Raw genomic sequence first — 16525 nt, forward strand, 5'->3', positions numbered from 1 at the left:
TGCATACTGCAAGAAGGAAAACCCAGGAGGAGGCAGTGGGGTAGTGGGGCCTGCCACTGGGTAGTGAGTGGCAAAGTTGGAACCCTGAACTGGAGATTGATATCCTGTACCAAGAGACCATGCTCTGTGGAGACCTGTGGGGCACTTCAGCAGCACACATAGCAAAACCAGAACAATACAGAGATTAGCACGGCCCCTGCACAAGTATGACACGCATGTGTCACAGAGCTCACACGTGTGTCCCATGACAGATCCGCACTTTGGATAACTGCCCACAGAAGGCCTTGTGGTCGGTCAGCGTTACTAAGTACAGCAATGGCAACCGACAGAGAATTCCAGTTGCTCCTAGTGAAGTAAAAAGACATTTGTTGTGAAAATTGAGTAGAAAACAATTCCATTTATAATAGCATCAAGAATAAAATACTTAAGGGGAGCCTGGCTGGCTCAGTCTGTTGAGCGTCCGACTCTGGCTCAGGTCATGATCTCACAGTTGACAAGTTCGAGCCCCGCGTCGGGCTCTGTGCTGACAGCTCAGAGCCTGGACCCTGCTTCGGATTCTGTGTCTCCCTCTCTCTCTGCCCTCCCCCACTCATGCTCTGTCCCTCTCTGTCTCAAAAATAAAGATAAACATTAAAAAAATAAAATACTTAAGAACTGATTTAACAAAAGAAGTAGAAGATTTGTATACTGAACATTGTTTTGGTATTTTTAAGTTTATTTTACTTATTTTGAGAGAGAGAAAGAACATGGGAGGGGCAGAGAGAGAGAGGGAGAAAGAATCCCAAGCAGGCTCCACACTGACAGAGGGAACTCCGAATACTGAACGTTGTTGAAAGAAATTAAGGAAAACCTGGGGCCCCTGGGTAGCTGAGTCAGTTAAGTGACTCTTGATTTCAGCTCAGGTCATGATCTCACTGTTGTGGGATCAAGCCCCACATTGGGTTCTGTGCTGACAGCATGGAGCCTGCTTGGGATTCTCTCCCTCTATCTCAAAAATAAATAAACTTAAAAAAAAAAAAAAAGAAGGACTCTAAGTAGGTTGAAAACCTACATGTAAGATCTAAACTATAAAACCCTACAAGGAGGAGCACCTGGGGGGATCAGTTGGTTGAGCATCCAACTCTTGATTTCGGCTCAGGTCGTGATCCTGGGGTTGTGAGATCGAGCCCTGCGTTGGGCTCCATGCTGAGCATTGATCCTTGAGATTCTCTCTCTCCCTCCCTCTGTCCCTCTACCCAACTTGTGCTCTCTCTCTCTCTCTCTCTCTAAACAAAAACAAAAACTCCAAGGAAAGCACAAGAATAAATCTTTTTTTTTAATGTTTATTTGTGTTTGAGAGAGAGAGAGAGAGAGAGCATGGGGGGCGGGGGGGGGGGGGATGCACAGAGGTTCCGAAGCAGGCTCTATGTCGATAGCAGAGAGCCCTATGAGGGGTCGAACTCATGAACCATAAGATCATGACCTGAGACAAGTCAAGAGTCAGATGCTTAACCGACTGAGCCACCCAGGTGCCCCAAGAATAAATCTTAATTTGCTTTTCCTCAGATTAAGCAATGGTTTATTGGATATGACACCAAAAACAGGCAAGAAAAGGAAAAACAGATAAATTGAATTACATTAAAATGTTAAACTTTTGTGCTTTGTAGGACACTAGAAAGGAAAAAAAAAGGTAACCCAGAGAATGGTAAAAAAATATTCACAAATCATATGTCTGATAAATGTCTAGTATCCAGAATATGTAAGGAACTCTTATAATTCAATACTAAAAAGACAAGTAACCTAATTTAAAAATGGGCAAATGATCTGAATAGACATTTCTCCAAAGAAATGTGCAAATGGCCAATGAGCCCAGGAAAAGATAATAGTCGTTAGGGAAATGCAAATGAAAACCATATTGAGATACTACACACACTCACTAGAATGGCTGTAATTTCAAAACAAAACAAAGCAACAGACAATACCAAGAACTGGTGAGGATGTGGAGAATTGGAACCCCTGGGTATGTAAAATGATGCAATTGCTTTGAATAGCGCTCAGCATGGCAGTTTCTCAAAAAGTTAAACAGAGTCGGCATATGATCCAGCAGTTCTAGCCCTATGTATATACACAAGAGAATGTTAAGCATTTATCTACACAAAATATTGTACACTAAGGTTTGTAGCAGCGGTATGCATAGTAGCTAAGGAGTGGAAACACCCCAGCTAATGAATAGACAAGTAAGATGTGATGTATCATTACAATGGAATATTATTGAGCCATGAATAGAAAACTGTGAAAACATTATGCTAACTGAAAATAGGCAGAAATAAAAGGCCACATATTGTATGATTTCCTTTATATGTAATGTCCAGAAAACGGTAGATTACTGGTTGCCTAGGGCTAGGGTAGAGGGAGGGTTGGGGGACTGGAGGCATTCCTTTGGGGCATGATGAAAATGTTCTGGAATGAGGGGTGATGGTTGCAACCTTGTGAATATACCAAAAACTACTGAATTGCACACTTTAAAACAGAGAGTTAATTGCCTGTGAATTATAACTCAATAAAGAAAGAAATTACCTCAAAAAAGATGTTTGCATCTTTTTACTCTCTATTTTCCATCTCCAATACCCAAAGAGCTAGAACTGAAAGTGGGACAAGGAGGAGAAAGTCAATTAGCAGACCATGCTGCACACAAGGTCCCAGTAGCCTACTCTATGAAGAGGAAGATTGTTTTGAATTAGATATGAAAAATAAAAGAGTTAAACCACACTGGGTTGTTTCACTGACCAAAAGTGATGGAAATATAATGATAGGTGCCTCAAACATCATTTAGGCATGAGAGGGGAGGCTTATCAGGGCACAGCGGAAGGTGGGGATGACGCAAGAAATAAAATCATTTCACGTAATACGCGTGTGAAACTTCTCCATAAACTAGTTACACTAACGCATGTAGAATTCCTTGTGTGTAAGCAACACTAAATAAACGAAAGTTATAACTGCTCTTCTTGTTTGGAGAGATGGAATGAGCGCACCAAAAGAATGAGAGGCGAAAGAGCAAGCCACACCTAGATACCATTGCTTACAAAAAGAAACCAGGGACTCTTGGAGAAATGGCTGGTTCCAGGTTTGGAGCTGGGAACCTACAAGGCACGCTTGGGAATACTTATATTGAAAAAAAGCAAAGAAGCCTTCAAAGACGGGGTTACATCAGAGGGACCCAGGAGAAAACTGAAAGGGGCCCCCACCACCCGAAGTTGAGATGATTGCCATTAATCCATTATTAGAAAGTTGTTAATTAAAGGGAAAGAATTAAGCATTTACCCTGCCTTCCCAGTAAGAAATGTATCTTTGGGTAATGAAACATTCCCAAGTGATGAGGGAAAGCTCTTTGGAGAACGATGCCACCTAATTAATTTAGAGCAAATGAAGTTTACGTTTTGTCAGCTTTTATGAAATGGTTAATTCACACAATTATCAGCAGATACCAAAACTATTAGTTTAAAAAGTCTGATGGAAAACTTTGTATTTGCATGGTGTCAAACTATGATCCCATCATACACAAAATTGTCCAATGGACACTATTACCACCCTTTGCACAAGAATCATTGTCAGTAAAAAGGGGCAACAACCACACACCAATGTGGTGTGTAATATGTAGCAAACAGCATGACCTATGAAACAATTCTTGTCAAAATATTTAAAATCAAGTCCAATCAAGATTTCAATCTAACTTCCAATTTACAGGGGGAAAGGACCAAGATAGATATTATCAAGAGGAAACAATCAGATGAACCTAGAAGTTGAGAAATTCTGTAAGATAACTGTCCTGACCTCTTCAACAAGTCATAGTCCTGCAACTGCTGATCTTGGGGTCATGAGTTTGAGCCCCACGTTGGGTATAGAGATTACCTAAATAAATAAACTTTAAAATAATAATAAAAAAATCAACTGTAGAAGCCATCTCGGGAATATTACAGTATTCTGAATATGGACCAAGCAGTATATTTTTTTTAATTTTTTAAATATTTATTTTTGAGAGAGAGAGCACAACAGGGGAGGGGCAGAGAGAGAGAGGGAGGGAGAGAATCCTGAGCAGGTTCCACACTATCAGCACAGAGCCTGATGTGGGGCTTGGACTCAGGAACCGTGAGATCATGACCCGAGCCAAAATCAAAGTCAGAGGCTTAACTGACAGAGTGATCCAGGCACCCCGTGCATCGTAGTTTTTTAATTCTTTAAAAATTTTTTTTTTCTTAACATTTATTCATTTTTTTTTATAAAAAATTTTTTTTTTCAACGTTTTTTTATTTTTATTTTTGGGACAGAGAGAGACAGAGCATGAACGGGGGAGGGGCAGAGAGAGAGGGAGACACAGAATCGGAAACAGGCTCCAGGCTCCGAGCCGTCAGCCCAGAGCCCGACGCGGGGCTCGAACTCACGGACCGCGAGATCGTGACCTGGCTGATGTCGGACGCTTAACCGACTGCGCCACCCAGGCGCCCCAACATTTATTCATTTTTGAAAGACAGAGAGAGACAGAGCGCAAATGGGGGAGGGCTAGAGACAGAGGGAGACACAGAATCCAAAGCAGGCTCCAGGCTCTGAGCTGTCAGCACAGAGCCCAACGCGGGGCTTGAACTCACGGACCGCAAGATCATGACCTGAGCCGAAGTCGGCCACTTAACCGACTGAGCCACCCAGGCATCCCTTTAATTCTTGTTAAATGTGTTAAGTGGAACAATTTTATTATGGTTGTATAGTAAAGATCTTTATTTTTTGGAGATGCTTGCTAGACTATTTAAAGAAATTATACCTGTAACTTACTTAAAGTATTTCAACAACAACAAAAAGAGATGAAGCATGGTGTCCAAACGTTACCTGTGAAATCTTAAGTGTTAGTTTCATGGGTGTTCATTATACTCTTCTTTTCTATGTGCTTGAAAATTTTCATAATAAAAATTTTTTAAGGAAAATAAAAATAGGGACCTGAAACAATTATAAAACCTCTCTCGGAGGCCATCTTTAATTCTTCAGTCCTCCCCAGCAGTTAACCTTAAATTTGTATCATCTGCTCTGTTCTTTTTCCTGTGATCTAAACACTTAGTACATTATGCTAATTGATTCAAAATGTGATTACTATGCTTGTACAAATAATACATTAAGAAGTAAAAAGGGGGTGCCTGGGTGGCTCAGTCGTTGAGAGTCCGACTTCAGCTCAGGTCATGATCTCGCAGCTCGTGAGTTCGAGCCCCACGTCGGGCTCTGTGCTGACAGCTCAGAGCCTGGAGCCTGTTTCAGATTCTGTGTCTCCCTCTCTCTGACCCTCCCCCATTCATGCTGTGTCTCTCTCTGTCTCAAAAATAAATAAACATTAAAAAAAAATTAAAAAAAAGTAGAAACTCGGGGCTCCTGAGTGGCTCAGTTAAGCATCCAACTTCGGCTCAGGTCATGATCTCGCAGCTCGTGAGTTCAAGCCCCACGTCGGGCTCTGTGCTGACAGCTCAGAGCTTGGAGCCTGCTTCAGATCGTGTCTCCCTCTCTCTCTTCCCCTCCCCCACTCATGCTCTGTTTCTCTCTGTCTCAAAAATAAATAAACATTAAAAAAGAAGAAGAAGAAGAAGAAGAAGAAGAAGAAGAAGAAGAAGAAGAAGAAGAAATGCATTTTAGGGGCACCTGGGTGGCTCAGTTGGTTGAGCATCTGACTTCAGCTCAGGTCATGCTCGCGGTTTGTGAGCTCAAGCCCTGCTTTGGGCTCTGTGCTGACAGCTCAGAGCCTGGAGCCTGCTTTGGATTCTGTGTCTCCCTCTCTCTCTGCCCTTCCCCTGCTTGTCTCTCAAAATAAATAAATATTTAAAAAGTAAAAGAAAAGAAATGCATTTTATATCCTAATCCAGCACACAAGTGCATGCACACATACACCATACATCAAAGGCGTGGGTTTTTTTGAAACAAGGTATCTTACTATGTTTAATGCTCTCTGACATTTTTCTATCATAATTCCTTTTTTTTTTTTTTTCTTTGAAAAGTGATCATGATGCAGGCCGACTGGCAGGATAGAAATCAAACTCAAGCCAGTAGGAAGCAACAGCCGACTTCATTGAAGACATAGAGAGAATGTGTAAATACAGACAGAGTGTCCAGGAGACTAGGAAAGGAAAGAAGAAGGAGTCTTATCTCATCTTTGCTTGGGGTCTGGGGTTTTTACTGAGGATTGTGGTTCGGTGCCCGTGATGTGTCTTCTCAGGCATCCAGGTACAAAGTTAAGTGTGCTGGTGTCCTTCTGTCACTTATGCCCTGGAGCCAGAGGTCTTGGTCAATCAGTGTGAAACAGGGTGATATCAAAAAAACCCCACCAGATGCCGAATAGAAGTGAGGCAAGATTTTATTCACGGCAGGGCCAAACCTGATCTCCTGATCTTAAGGAGAAAAGTGCAGAAAATGGCCCCAAACAAAGGCAACAGTGGGCTTACATGGATTTTAGCAAGTCAGAATATATCATTTTTTGGTTAACCAATTACAATCTACAGCATTTCATGGTAGCCAATTATATTGTGACACACAGACGTTAGTTTTGGAGGGAACCCATAAATTTTAAAGGCCTTTGTCCTAAGAGGGTTTAAAATGACCAATCATAGTTAGACACCCGAGATGCTGTAGGGCAGTGAGTACATGACTTTTTACATGTTGGTCTTGCCTAGGCCAGATCTTGGTAGAGGGGGTGGGGGAGCGTTTTGCATCCTAAGTTATCTATTTAGCAAGCAGGTGAGGTCACAGAAGTGAGATAGGGCGGTTAGCAATTTCTGATAACCCTAATAGGGAACTACATAAGCCTTTTATGTCAACTATACATGAAAGGTGAGTTTAAGCCAAACTTATATACAATAAGCTTTCTGATATCTTATAAGTTGACCTATTACACAGTGGTCTGGGAAAATGTTCATGACAACCCCACCTGGTCACTCCTTAGATGCCATTGGGCTGGAAAACTCCAAAGACATCATTAACTCCTTGACCTTTCCAAGGAGGACATACTGTAAGGTGTGTGTAGAGTGGGGGTAGGGGTCTCGGCAAGAATAGAAGAGGAAAAGGAGCAAAAAAGGCAGTTCTTCATGGGCGCCTGAGTGGCTCAGTTAAGCATCCAACTTCGGCTCAGGTCATGATCTCACAGCTCGTGACTTCAAGCCCCACGTCGGGCTCTGTGCTGACAGCTCAGAGCTTGAAGCCTGCTTCGGATCGTGTCTCCCTCTCTCTCTTCCCCTCCCCCACTCATGCTCTGTTTCCCTCTGTCTCAAAAATAAATAAACATTAAAAAAAAGAAGAAGAAGAAGAAGAAGAAATGCATTTTAGGAGCACCTGGGTGGCTCAGTTGGTTGAGCATCTGACTTCAGCTTCCCTATCTCAATCACAATTCACTAAATTTTGCAACTCTTTGGTGGGTTGGAACTCAATGTTTGAAAAATACTGATTTAAACAGTTATTTTGGGTAAGAGTAAAGCTGTAGAGAAGGTAAATTTCAGAGGTGAGAATAGTTATCAGAGAAATGTGGATACTAATCAGCAGAACTTTAAAAAGTAGGTATAAATCACCAATTAAAATGGGGGTGGGGGTGGAGGGGGGAGAAAAAGAGCACGTTAATAAAATCCGGAGGATGAAAAGGAAACAGACTGAATTCTCCCAAAGAAAGACAAAAAGCCAAATTGCATTAAAAACCAAACCTAGCTATATGCTGATAACGAGTAAGGATAAAACAAGGCGATAAATGTTGAAATTAAAAGGACAAAGAGGCACCAAGAAATTACAAGCAAATAAAGCAAAATTAGTAAAAATTAAGGTAAAAAACATCAACCTAAATAGAGGGGTGTTATGTAATGATAAAAGGCACAATTAATGAAGGCGATCTAACAGTAATAAACCTGTATACACTACACAACTCAAAGAGCCAAAAACTAAAAATATTTTTAGTTTTAAAAACTTAAAAACTAAAAATATGCCTGGGGTATCCAAGTGGCTCAGTCATTTGAGAGTCCCACTCTTAATTCAGCTCAGGTCAAGATCCCAGGGTGGGGGGATTAAGCCCCATGTTGGCCGCTGCACTGAGTGTGGAACCTGCTTAATATTCTCTGTTTCTCCCTATGCCCCTCACCCCACTTGCACTCAATCTGTCTCTAAAATAAATAAATAAAACTAAAGATATGCCTAATAGATAAAAATTAGTGAACCATGTAGAGAAAGTAGATAATACAATTTATATAGAATTTAACAGAAGTATGGAGAAATGTCCCTCATGTAGAAAAAATCATATGTCCATGGAGCATTTCCAAAAATTGATCATGTCTTTGGCAAAAAAAGTATAATAATAGTAACAAATTTTAAAAAGCAGCAGCCTTATTTTTCTGATGATAATCCAACATGGTAAAAATAATACATAAACAGAAAATCTAGGGGCGCCTGGGTGGCTCAGTCGGTTAAGCTTCTGACTTCAGCTCAGGTCATGATCTCACGGTTTGTGGGTTCGAGCCCCGCGATGGGTTCTATGCTGACAGCTCAGAGCCTGGAGCCTGCTTTGGATTCTGTGTCTCCCCCTCTCTCTGCCCCTCCCATGCTCATGCTCTGTTTCTCTCTCAAAAATAATTTTAAAACATTAAAAAAAAAAAACAGAAAATCTTAACTACTTGGAAATTAAGACATATACTCCCCAATAATTATTAGATCAAAGGACATGAAGGGGATCAGCCTTGTCACCCCAAAATATGCCCTTTGGCATAAGGATTGTTTTGAATTGAAGGCAAATAGCTTCCTGCCCTCCATCCTTCGGTCAGAGAGCAGGGTGTAAGTTTCCCTTTGGGAGGGTAACACAAATTTCCATTTGTAAGGGTGTCTCCCTCTCCTATGGAGGGAAGAGAACTACTCCTAAGAGGCGACTCTTTTTTTTTTAATTTTTTTTTTAACGTTTATTTATTTTTGAGACAGAGAGAGACAGAGCATGAACGGGGGAGGGTCAGAGAGAGAGGGAGACACAGAATCTGAAACAGGCTCCAGGCTCTGAGCTGTCAGCACAGAGCCCGACGCGGGGCTCAAACTCACGGACCTCGAGATCATGCCCTGAGCCGAAGTCGTCTGCTTAACCGACTGAGCCACCCAGGCGCCCCATGAGGCAACTCTTATCATCTGAGATGAGTCTTATTTGCATAACAAACCTTACTAATCAGCCCTTATTTATCATACATTGTCTAGTCACTTCCCTATAACTTACCCTCAGAACCCCCAAACCACTTTTTCTTGGTTTTAGCCTCTTCTCCACACTTTATCGCCTTTTGTAAAGATGATATATAAGTTCCAAATTATAACTGCCTCCTTTGTTGGAGAAGTGGATAAAGTATACCAAAGATGGCTGATTGGACTAAAACAAACTCTGGTCTCTAGCTTAGAGACCCCTCCTCCGGGTTCTTCTTCCTTTGTTTGCTGCCACATGAAAACCACCCCCCCCCCCCACACACACACACACAAAAATATGGAGGCTGATAACTATAAATTACCCTTCCTGCTCGCATTCAGGGCTCAGATCTTTGGAGAAACGGTGTCCTCTGAGGCCACCAGTGTTAAATAAATCTCCAATCCACCAAGGTCTCTGAGTGCCACTTGGTTTTTCCATCAGTGTTCCAGACTGATTCCGTAGCACCTTGAGTCATGTTTCCTTGTGGACTTCTGTGTGTAGGTATGTAATTAAATCTGTTTCCCCCCCTCATGTTAATCTGTCTTTTTTTTTTTAATGTTTTTTTATTTATTTTTGAGACAGAGAGAGACAGAGCATGAACGGGGGAGGGTCAGAGAGAGGGAGACACAGAATCTGAAACAGGCTCCAGGCTCTGAGCTGTCAGCACAGAGCCCGATGCGGGGCTCGAACTCACGGACTGAGAGATCACGACCTCAGCCAAAGTCGGCCGCTTAACGGACTGAGCCACCCAGGCGCCCCTGTCTTTTATCAGTTTGATTTACTGGCCCCACCTACTGAACCTAAGAGGTTAGAGGAAGAGTTTTTTCCCTCCTCTACAATGTATCAACTGTGAAATTATAAATTACATTGTAAGTAATATGCAAGGAGAATACCTTTACCAAAACCTGTAGGATGCACCAAAAGTGGATTGGAGCAGGGATGCCTTGGTGGCTCAGTTGGTTAAGCATCCAACTGCAGCTCAGGTCATGATCTCATGGCTCATGAGTTCAAGCCTCACATCAGGCTCTAAGTTAAATTTATTTCATTGCTAAAGAATGACAAAGAAGAAAAATCACATGGAAAATAACTATCATGATAGGGGGAAAAAATCTGTTATAAAAGGGCCAACAGTACTGATAGGGAAATTCCAGTCCTTGCCTGAAGACTCCCCTTCTGGGTTCTTCTTCCCACCCTGCTTGCCACTAGTCCCAAATTACTACTAATGAGGAATGCGGAAGTAACAGATTATAAATTGTCCCCTCTGTTGATGCTTTGGGCTCAGACCTCTGGAAACTGATCTTCTCTGAGCCCACCATTGTAAACTAAACCTCCTGCCTTCCAAGATCTCCAAGTGCCGCTTGGTTCTTCCACCGGGTGATCCAGACCACCTTCCATAACAATCATATTAAGAAAAAAGAAGGAAAAAGAAGGAGGAAAGGATTAATAAATAATAGGCTGAGAATAGAGCGGAAAACAAACCAAAGAAGGAAAAGGAGGAGAAAGAGGAGGAGGAGAAGGAGGAAACCAGTGATCAATAAATCCAAGCTACAACTATGAAAAGACCAATAAAATAGGTTAACTTTTTATGAGCCCAATTAAGGGGGAAAAAAAGAGCACATGTAAAAATAAGCAAGAATAGGAATGAGGAAGGAGACATAACCACAGAGATTGTGTGACTAGAGTGGTGTGAATTAGAAAAAAAAAAAACTGCAGGAAATGGGGTCATAGAGACAGGTGAGGGTCCTACCACCTGGGGACTTATAAGCCATAGTACCGTTCTTGCCTTTTACTCTGAATGAAATAGGAAGCCATTAGAGGGTTTTGAACCAAAAAGTGTTATGCCCTGACTCAGGACCACTTTGTTTTCTGTACTGAGAATAGACTAACTATAGGTGGAATAGGGGTCGAACTGGATGCGGTTGCTGGGATCCAGACGAGCGATGATTGTTGCAGCAACGGGCAGAGTGAGAACTAGTCCTTTTTTGTTTTTACTTTTAAAAAGGAAACTCGGGGCGCCTGGGTGGCGCAGTCGGTTAAGCGTCCGACTTCAGCCAGGTCACGATCTCGCGGTCCGGGAGTTCGAGCCCCACGTCGGGCTCTGGGCTGATGGCTCAGAGCCTGGAGCCTGTTTCCGATTCTGTGTCTCCTTCTCTCTCTGCCCCTCCCCCGTTCATGCTCTGTCTCTCTCTGTCCCAAAAATAAATAAACGTTGAAAAAAAAAAAAAAGGAAACTCTATGCCCAACATGAGGCTCAAACTCACAACCTGGAAATCAAGAGTAGCGTGCCCTACCAACGAGTGCTCTACCAAAGCGCCAGCACTAATCCTTTTTTTTAATTACATGAATACACTATGTAATATGGGTGGCTCAGTCAGTTAAGTGTCCGACTTTGGCTCAGGTCATGATCTCACAGTTCATGACTTTGAGCCCCACATCGGGCTCTCTGCTCTCAGCTCAGAGCCCACTTCAGATTCTCTGTCCCTTCCCGTGTGCTCTCTCTCTCTCCCTCTATCTCAAAAATAAATATATAAAAAAAAACAAAACAGGAAAACCTATGGAAATAGAGGTCAGAATTGTAGTTCCCTTTGGGAAGGTTAATGTGTAATAAAGAACTAACCTTACCTAAGGAGAGATCTGGCCTTGGCCCTTAGCTCCTGGGAGGTGATCTCTAAACTCTTAGAATGTCCTGCCTAGTAAAAGCATATTTGTTTATCTTGGGGGAGCCTTGGGCTAAGCCATACTGGCATACTCTAACAATGTGATTTATGCTGGGGGCTTTTGGCTGTGCAATATCAGATTGACCTTGGGAGGGACTGGAGGCTAAGGTCAGCCATGCAGGTGGTCGGTCAGTCATAACAACATGACCAATCCCCTATACAAACTCTCTGGACACCAAGGCTCAGGTAAGATTCTCTGGTTCGTGAAACTCAGTGTGTAGTGTTGCCCATTGTCCCTGGGAGAAGTTAGCACTGCCCATGACTCTAGGGAGAAGACAGCCGGAACTTGCCATACATGGAACTCTCCTGGGCTCTGCCCCATGTGCCTCTCCCTTTGGCTGATTGTAATCCGTGTCTGTTGGCTGTAGTAAACCATACCCACGAATATAACACCTTTCAGTGATTTCTGTGAGTCCTCCTAGTGATTTATTGACACTGAGGGCTGTCTTAAGGACCTCCAAACTTGCAACTAGTGTCAGATGTGAGGGTGGTCTTGATTCCCCAACGCTGCAGTGAATCACTGGGATGGGACACTGCACTGCCTTCTGGAGTGCTAGAAATGTTCTGTAGTTTGATCTGGGGAATGGTGTCTTTGTCTTTGTCTTTTTTTTTTGACAGAGCACAAATAGGGGAAGGGCAGAGAGAGAGGGAAACAAAGAATCACAGGCAGGCTCCATGACATCAGCTCAGAGCCTGATGGGGGGCTCGAACTCATGAACAGCAAGATCATGACCTGAGCCAAGATCAAGAGCCAGATGCTTAACCGACTGAGCCACCCAGGTGCCCCTACGGCAATGCTTAAGTTACCCCCTTGCCACCCAAAAATTCAACAACCTAGGATCGTTTGGAGTCCTTGAAGCTGAGTGTTGTGGGTGAATTGTGTCTTCCGAAAAGGTATGTTGAAGTCCTAATCCCTAGTACCTGTGAATGTGTGATCCTCTTTGGAAACAGGGTTTTTTCAGATGTAATTAAGATGAAGTCAGCCTGGGTTAGGGTGGGCCCTAACCCAATGACAGTATCCTTTTAAGAAGAGAGAAATTTGGGGCGCCTGGGTGGCGCAGTCGGTTGGGCGTCCGACTTCGGCCAGGTCACAATCTCGTGGTCCGTGGGTTCGAGCCCCGCGTCAGGCTCTGGGCTGATGGCTCAGAGCCTGGAGCCTGTTTCCGATTCTGTGTCTCCCTCTCTCTCTGCCCCTCCCCCGTTCATGCTCTGTCTCTCTCTGTCCCCCAAAAAATAAATAAATGTTGGAAAAAAAATTAAAAAAAAAAAAGAAGAGAGAAATTTGGAAGAGAAAGAATAAGATATAAAGATGAAATCAGAAATAGACGTCATGCTGCCATAAACCAAGAAATGTCCCCTACAGTCATCAGAGAGCATGGTCCTGCTGACACCTTGATCTTGGACATCCAGACTCCAGAACCGTAAAAATAGATGTCTGTTGTTTAAGACACCGGGGTGGGGGGGGTGCGCCTGGGTGGCTCAATAGGTGGAGCGTCCAACTCTTGATTTTGGCTCAGGTCACGATCTCATGGTTTGTAGAATCAAGCACTGTGTCAGCTCCCTGCTGAATGTGGAGCCTGCTTGGGATTCTTTCTCCCTCTCTCTCTCTCTCTCTCTGCCCTTCCCCTGCTTATGCTCCCTCTTTCTCTCACTCTCTCAAAATAAATAAAATAAACATTAAAAAAAAAAAAAGACACCCAGTCTGTAGAACGTTTTTACAACACCCCTAGGACGCTAATACACGTGTTTACACGTAGCAGAGGAGGAGAAAGAGGGCTGTATTCAGGAAATTACTAATGGTTACCTCAGAGGAGTGGTTACCTCAGAGGGCATTTGGTTGGGTATAGATTTTTAGCTTTACCTTTATATTTGGGCACAAAGACTCCTTAAAGGGTGGTTCGTATTTCTTTATCTTAAAAGTTTATTTGGTGCTTTTCAAATTAACAATCGTAACACATTATTACTGTAACAAGTGAAATGATTCACTATAAATATGTGGGTTTCAGACAACCAATGAATAATTTTTGATGTGTGTCCCATATGAAATGTGGGACGTATTTATACCAAAAAAGGTATTGAACGTTCGTCTCAAATTCATTTTTTTTTTTTTTTTTAATTTTTTTTTCAACGTTTATTTATTTTTGGGACAGAGAGAGACAGAGCACGAGCAGGGGAGGGGCAGAGAGAGAGGGAGACACAGAATCGAAAACAGGCTCCAGGCTCCGAGCCATCAGCCCAGAGCCCGACGCGGGGCTCGAACTCACGGACCGCGAGATCGTGACCTGGCTGAAGTCGGCCGCTTAACCGACTGCGCCACCCAGGCGCCCCATCGTCTCAAATTCAAATGTACCTGAGCAGCCTGTATTTGATCTGGCACACTCCTCCACCAGATTGCCACATAGCTTGCCCTATTAACCGCATGCAGGTCGTCTTTGCTCAACCATCACTTTCTCAGGAAGGTCTTTCCCAACCATTTTATTTCAAATCGCAGCCCACCTCCACTGCTCCCCAAAATCCCTTTGGCTCTACCACCAACTTAAAACAATGTTTCCTGTTTATTTGCTCGGTCTCTATCTCCCTCAGTATAGAATGTAATCTCATGAGGGCAGGATTTTAAGTGTGTGTTCACTGCCTATGCAAATCCCAAATGCCTAGAATAGTGCTGGCACATGGGAGCCTCTCAATGAATACTTATTGAACAAATGAAAGCATAAAGACACTAGTAAGGCTATGCTAGCTTTCTCCATTGCCATGAGAGCAGATGGTTTTTAGCAGTCCCAGAGAGCATACCGGAAAAGGCACCCACAGCCCCTGTCCTCGGGTTGAGCAGGCGGAATCAATTACTTTCATTTATTCATCTAATATACTTTGAGCACTCACTATCTGCCAACGCAATTCGTTGCCAGAGATGTTAGGTGAATAATCCCACAAGGTCCTGTGGTCTGGAGGAGGAGACACATAATAGTAACACATAACAGGTAGATGATTATTTGTTACAGTGATGATCTCTCTATGGAGGAAAAGAACAAAGAGAGCACAATCGGGTCTGGGGGTCAAGGAAGACTTCCCAGAAGGGAGCTGCTGTTGAGATCTGAAGGCTGAGCCTGAGTTTACGGGAACAGAGGTGTTTAGACTGAGGGATGCAGGAGAGCAAAATTTTCCACCCCAAAACATATCTTTGGCATGTGGATTATTTTAGGCTGATTATTTTTTAAAAACAGAAGGCTTAGGAAAAATATTATGTACCATTGTTCCTGGGTGGCCCAGAAAACATTTGTTTACCACACACTTATTCTTTCCATTCTTCCTGTGAATTACCTTCCTTCCCTTTGAGCCCCTGGACCCCTACCCCTTCTCCTTAGTCCAAAATGGCATATATACCTCATTGCACCTGACTGTCTTTGGAATATCTTACGTTTATGTGGATTCCCTGTACATACATAATTAAATTTTATTTTCTTCTGTTAATCCATCTCATGTCAGTTTAATTGTTAGGACAGCTAGAATCTTGCAGGATAGAGGAAAATGTTTCCTCCCCAACAGTTGGTATAGTCCACAGGATGAACTTCCCAGGCTGGACACTGTTCATTTTGAGGCACTGCAGCTGAAAGATATTGGGATATCTGATAAAAGCTGGCAGAAAATAACATTTCTTACCACATTGGCCTCCCAGATCTCTGTCTATGGGGTCTGATGGAAATGAAAGTGGTGAGAGTCCTTTTCTCCTCTAAATTTAAAATTGCAGGGGCGCCTGGGTGGCGCAGTCGGTTAAGCGTCCGACTTCAGCCAGGTCACGATCTCGCGGTCCGTGAGTTCGAGCCCCGCGTCGGGCTCTGGGCTGATGGCTCAGAGCCTGGAGCCTGTTTCCGATTCTGTGTCTCCCTCTCTCTCTGCCCCTCCCCCGTTCATGCTCTGTCTCTCTCTGTCCCAAAAAAAAAATAAATAAACGTTGAAAAAAAATTAAAAAAAAATAAAATTGCAGGAAAAAAAAATATTTGTACACTAGTTTCTTGGGTATAGCAACTTTGGTAAAAATTTGTTATGAGTATTCTTGTTTCATGTTGATCCTTTTCCTCCCAGAGACGGTCATTGTTTTCTTTTGTCTTTGTCTTTTGTGTCATTTCTCATGAAACATGGAGAACAATAGGGCTCATTAGGTTTTCCTTTCATCTTGTTCTGTGTCTTAAGAGTGTGGCTTTATGACCAGTGAGAATATTCTTTTTGGACTCTGCCATCCAGAGGATGCATGTACCGCCCGGCATGCGTCTGGCAGACAGCCAAAGAGGCTGTGGATCTAAGAGTTATCTATTTAAACACACTTTGCTCTCTTTGTCCAACTGTACCAGCTCTCAGGGGAATTTGCCACAAGGGGTCCTGGTCCATAAGGGACCTTTGTCACCTCAATTTTCACTGTAAATATGGGTTACATCTCATTTGTGGCTAGATATGGCTGGACAGAAACGTGGGTCACACCATTTGCTGCTAAATCTTTCTTAGGTTAAGTTTGGGAATGAACTTTCTAGATCCTGTGAAAGCTGCATTTTGCACTTTATGGTTCCTTTTCTTACCAAAGATAGTCACTGTTTTTCTTTGTCTGTTGTGTTGTTTGCCATAA

At 42.9% G+C, this 16525-nt stretch overlaps 1 pseudogene; it reads left to right on the top strand.

Annotated features, from left to right (window-relative positions):
- The first annotated feature begins 141 nt into the window (after positions 1-141).
- LOC124516781 (uncharacterized) lies at positions 142-241 on the top strand (annotated as a pseudogene).
- Positions 242-16525: the final 16284 nt, after the last annotated feature.

This window comes from Lynx rufus, unplaced genomic scaffold, assembly GCF_022079265.1.
Source record: "Lynx rufus isolate CCGP_SWC_20201006 ecotype Redwood Valley unplaced genomic scaffold, mLynRuf1.p SCAF_2, whole genome shotgun sequence".
NCBI classification, from domain to species: domain Eukaryota; kingdom Metazoa; phylum Chordata; class Mammalia; order Carnivora; family Felidae; genus Lynx; species Lynx rufus.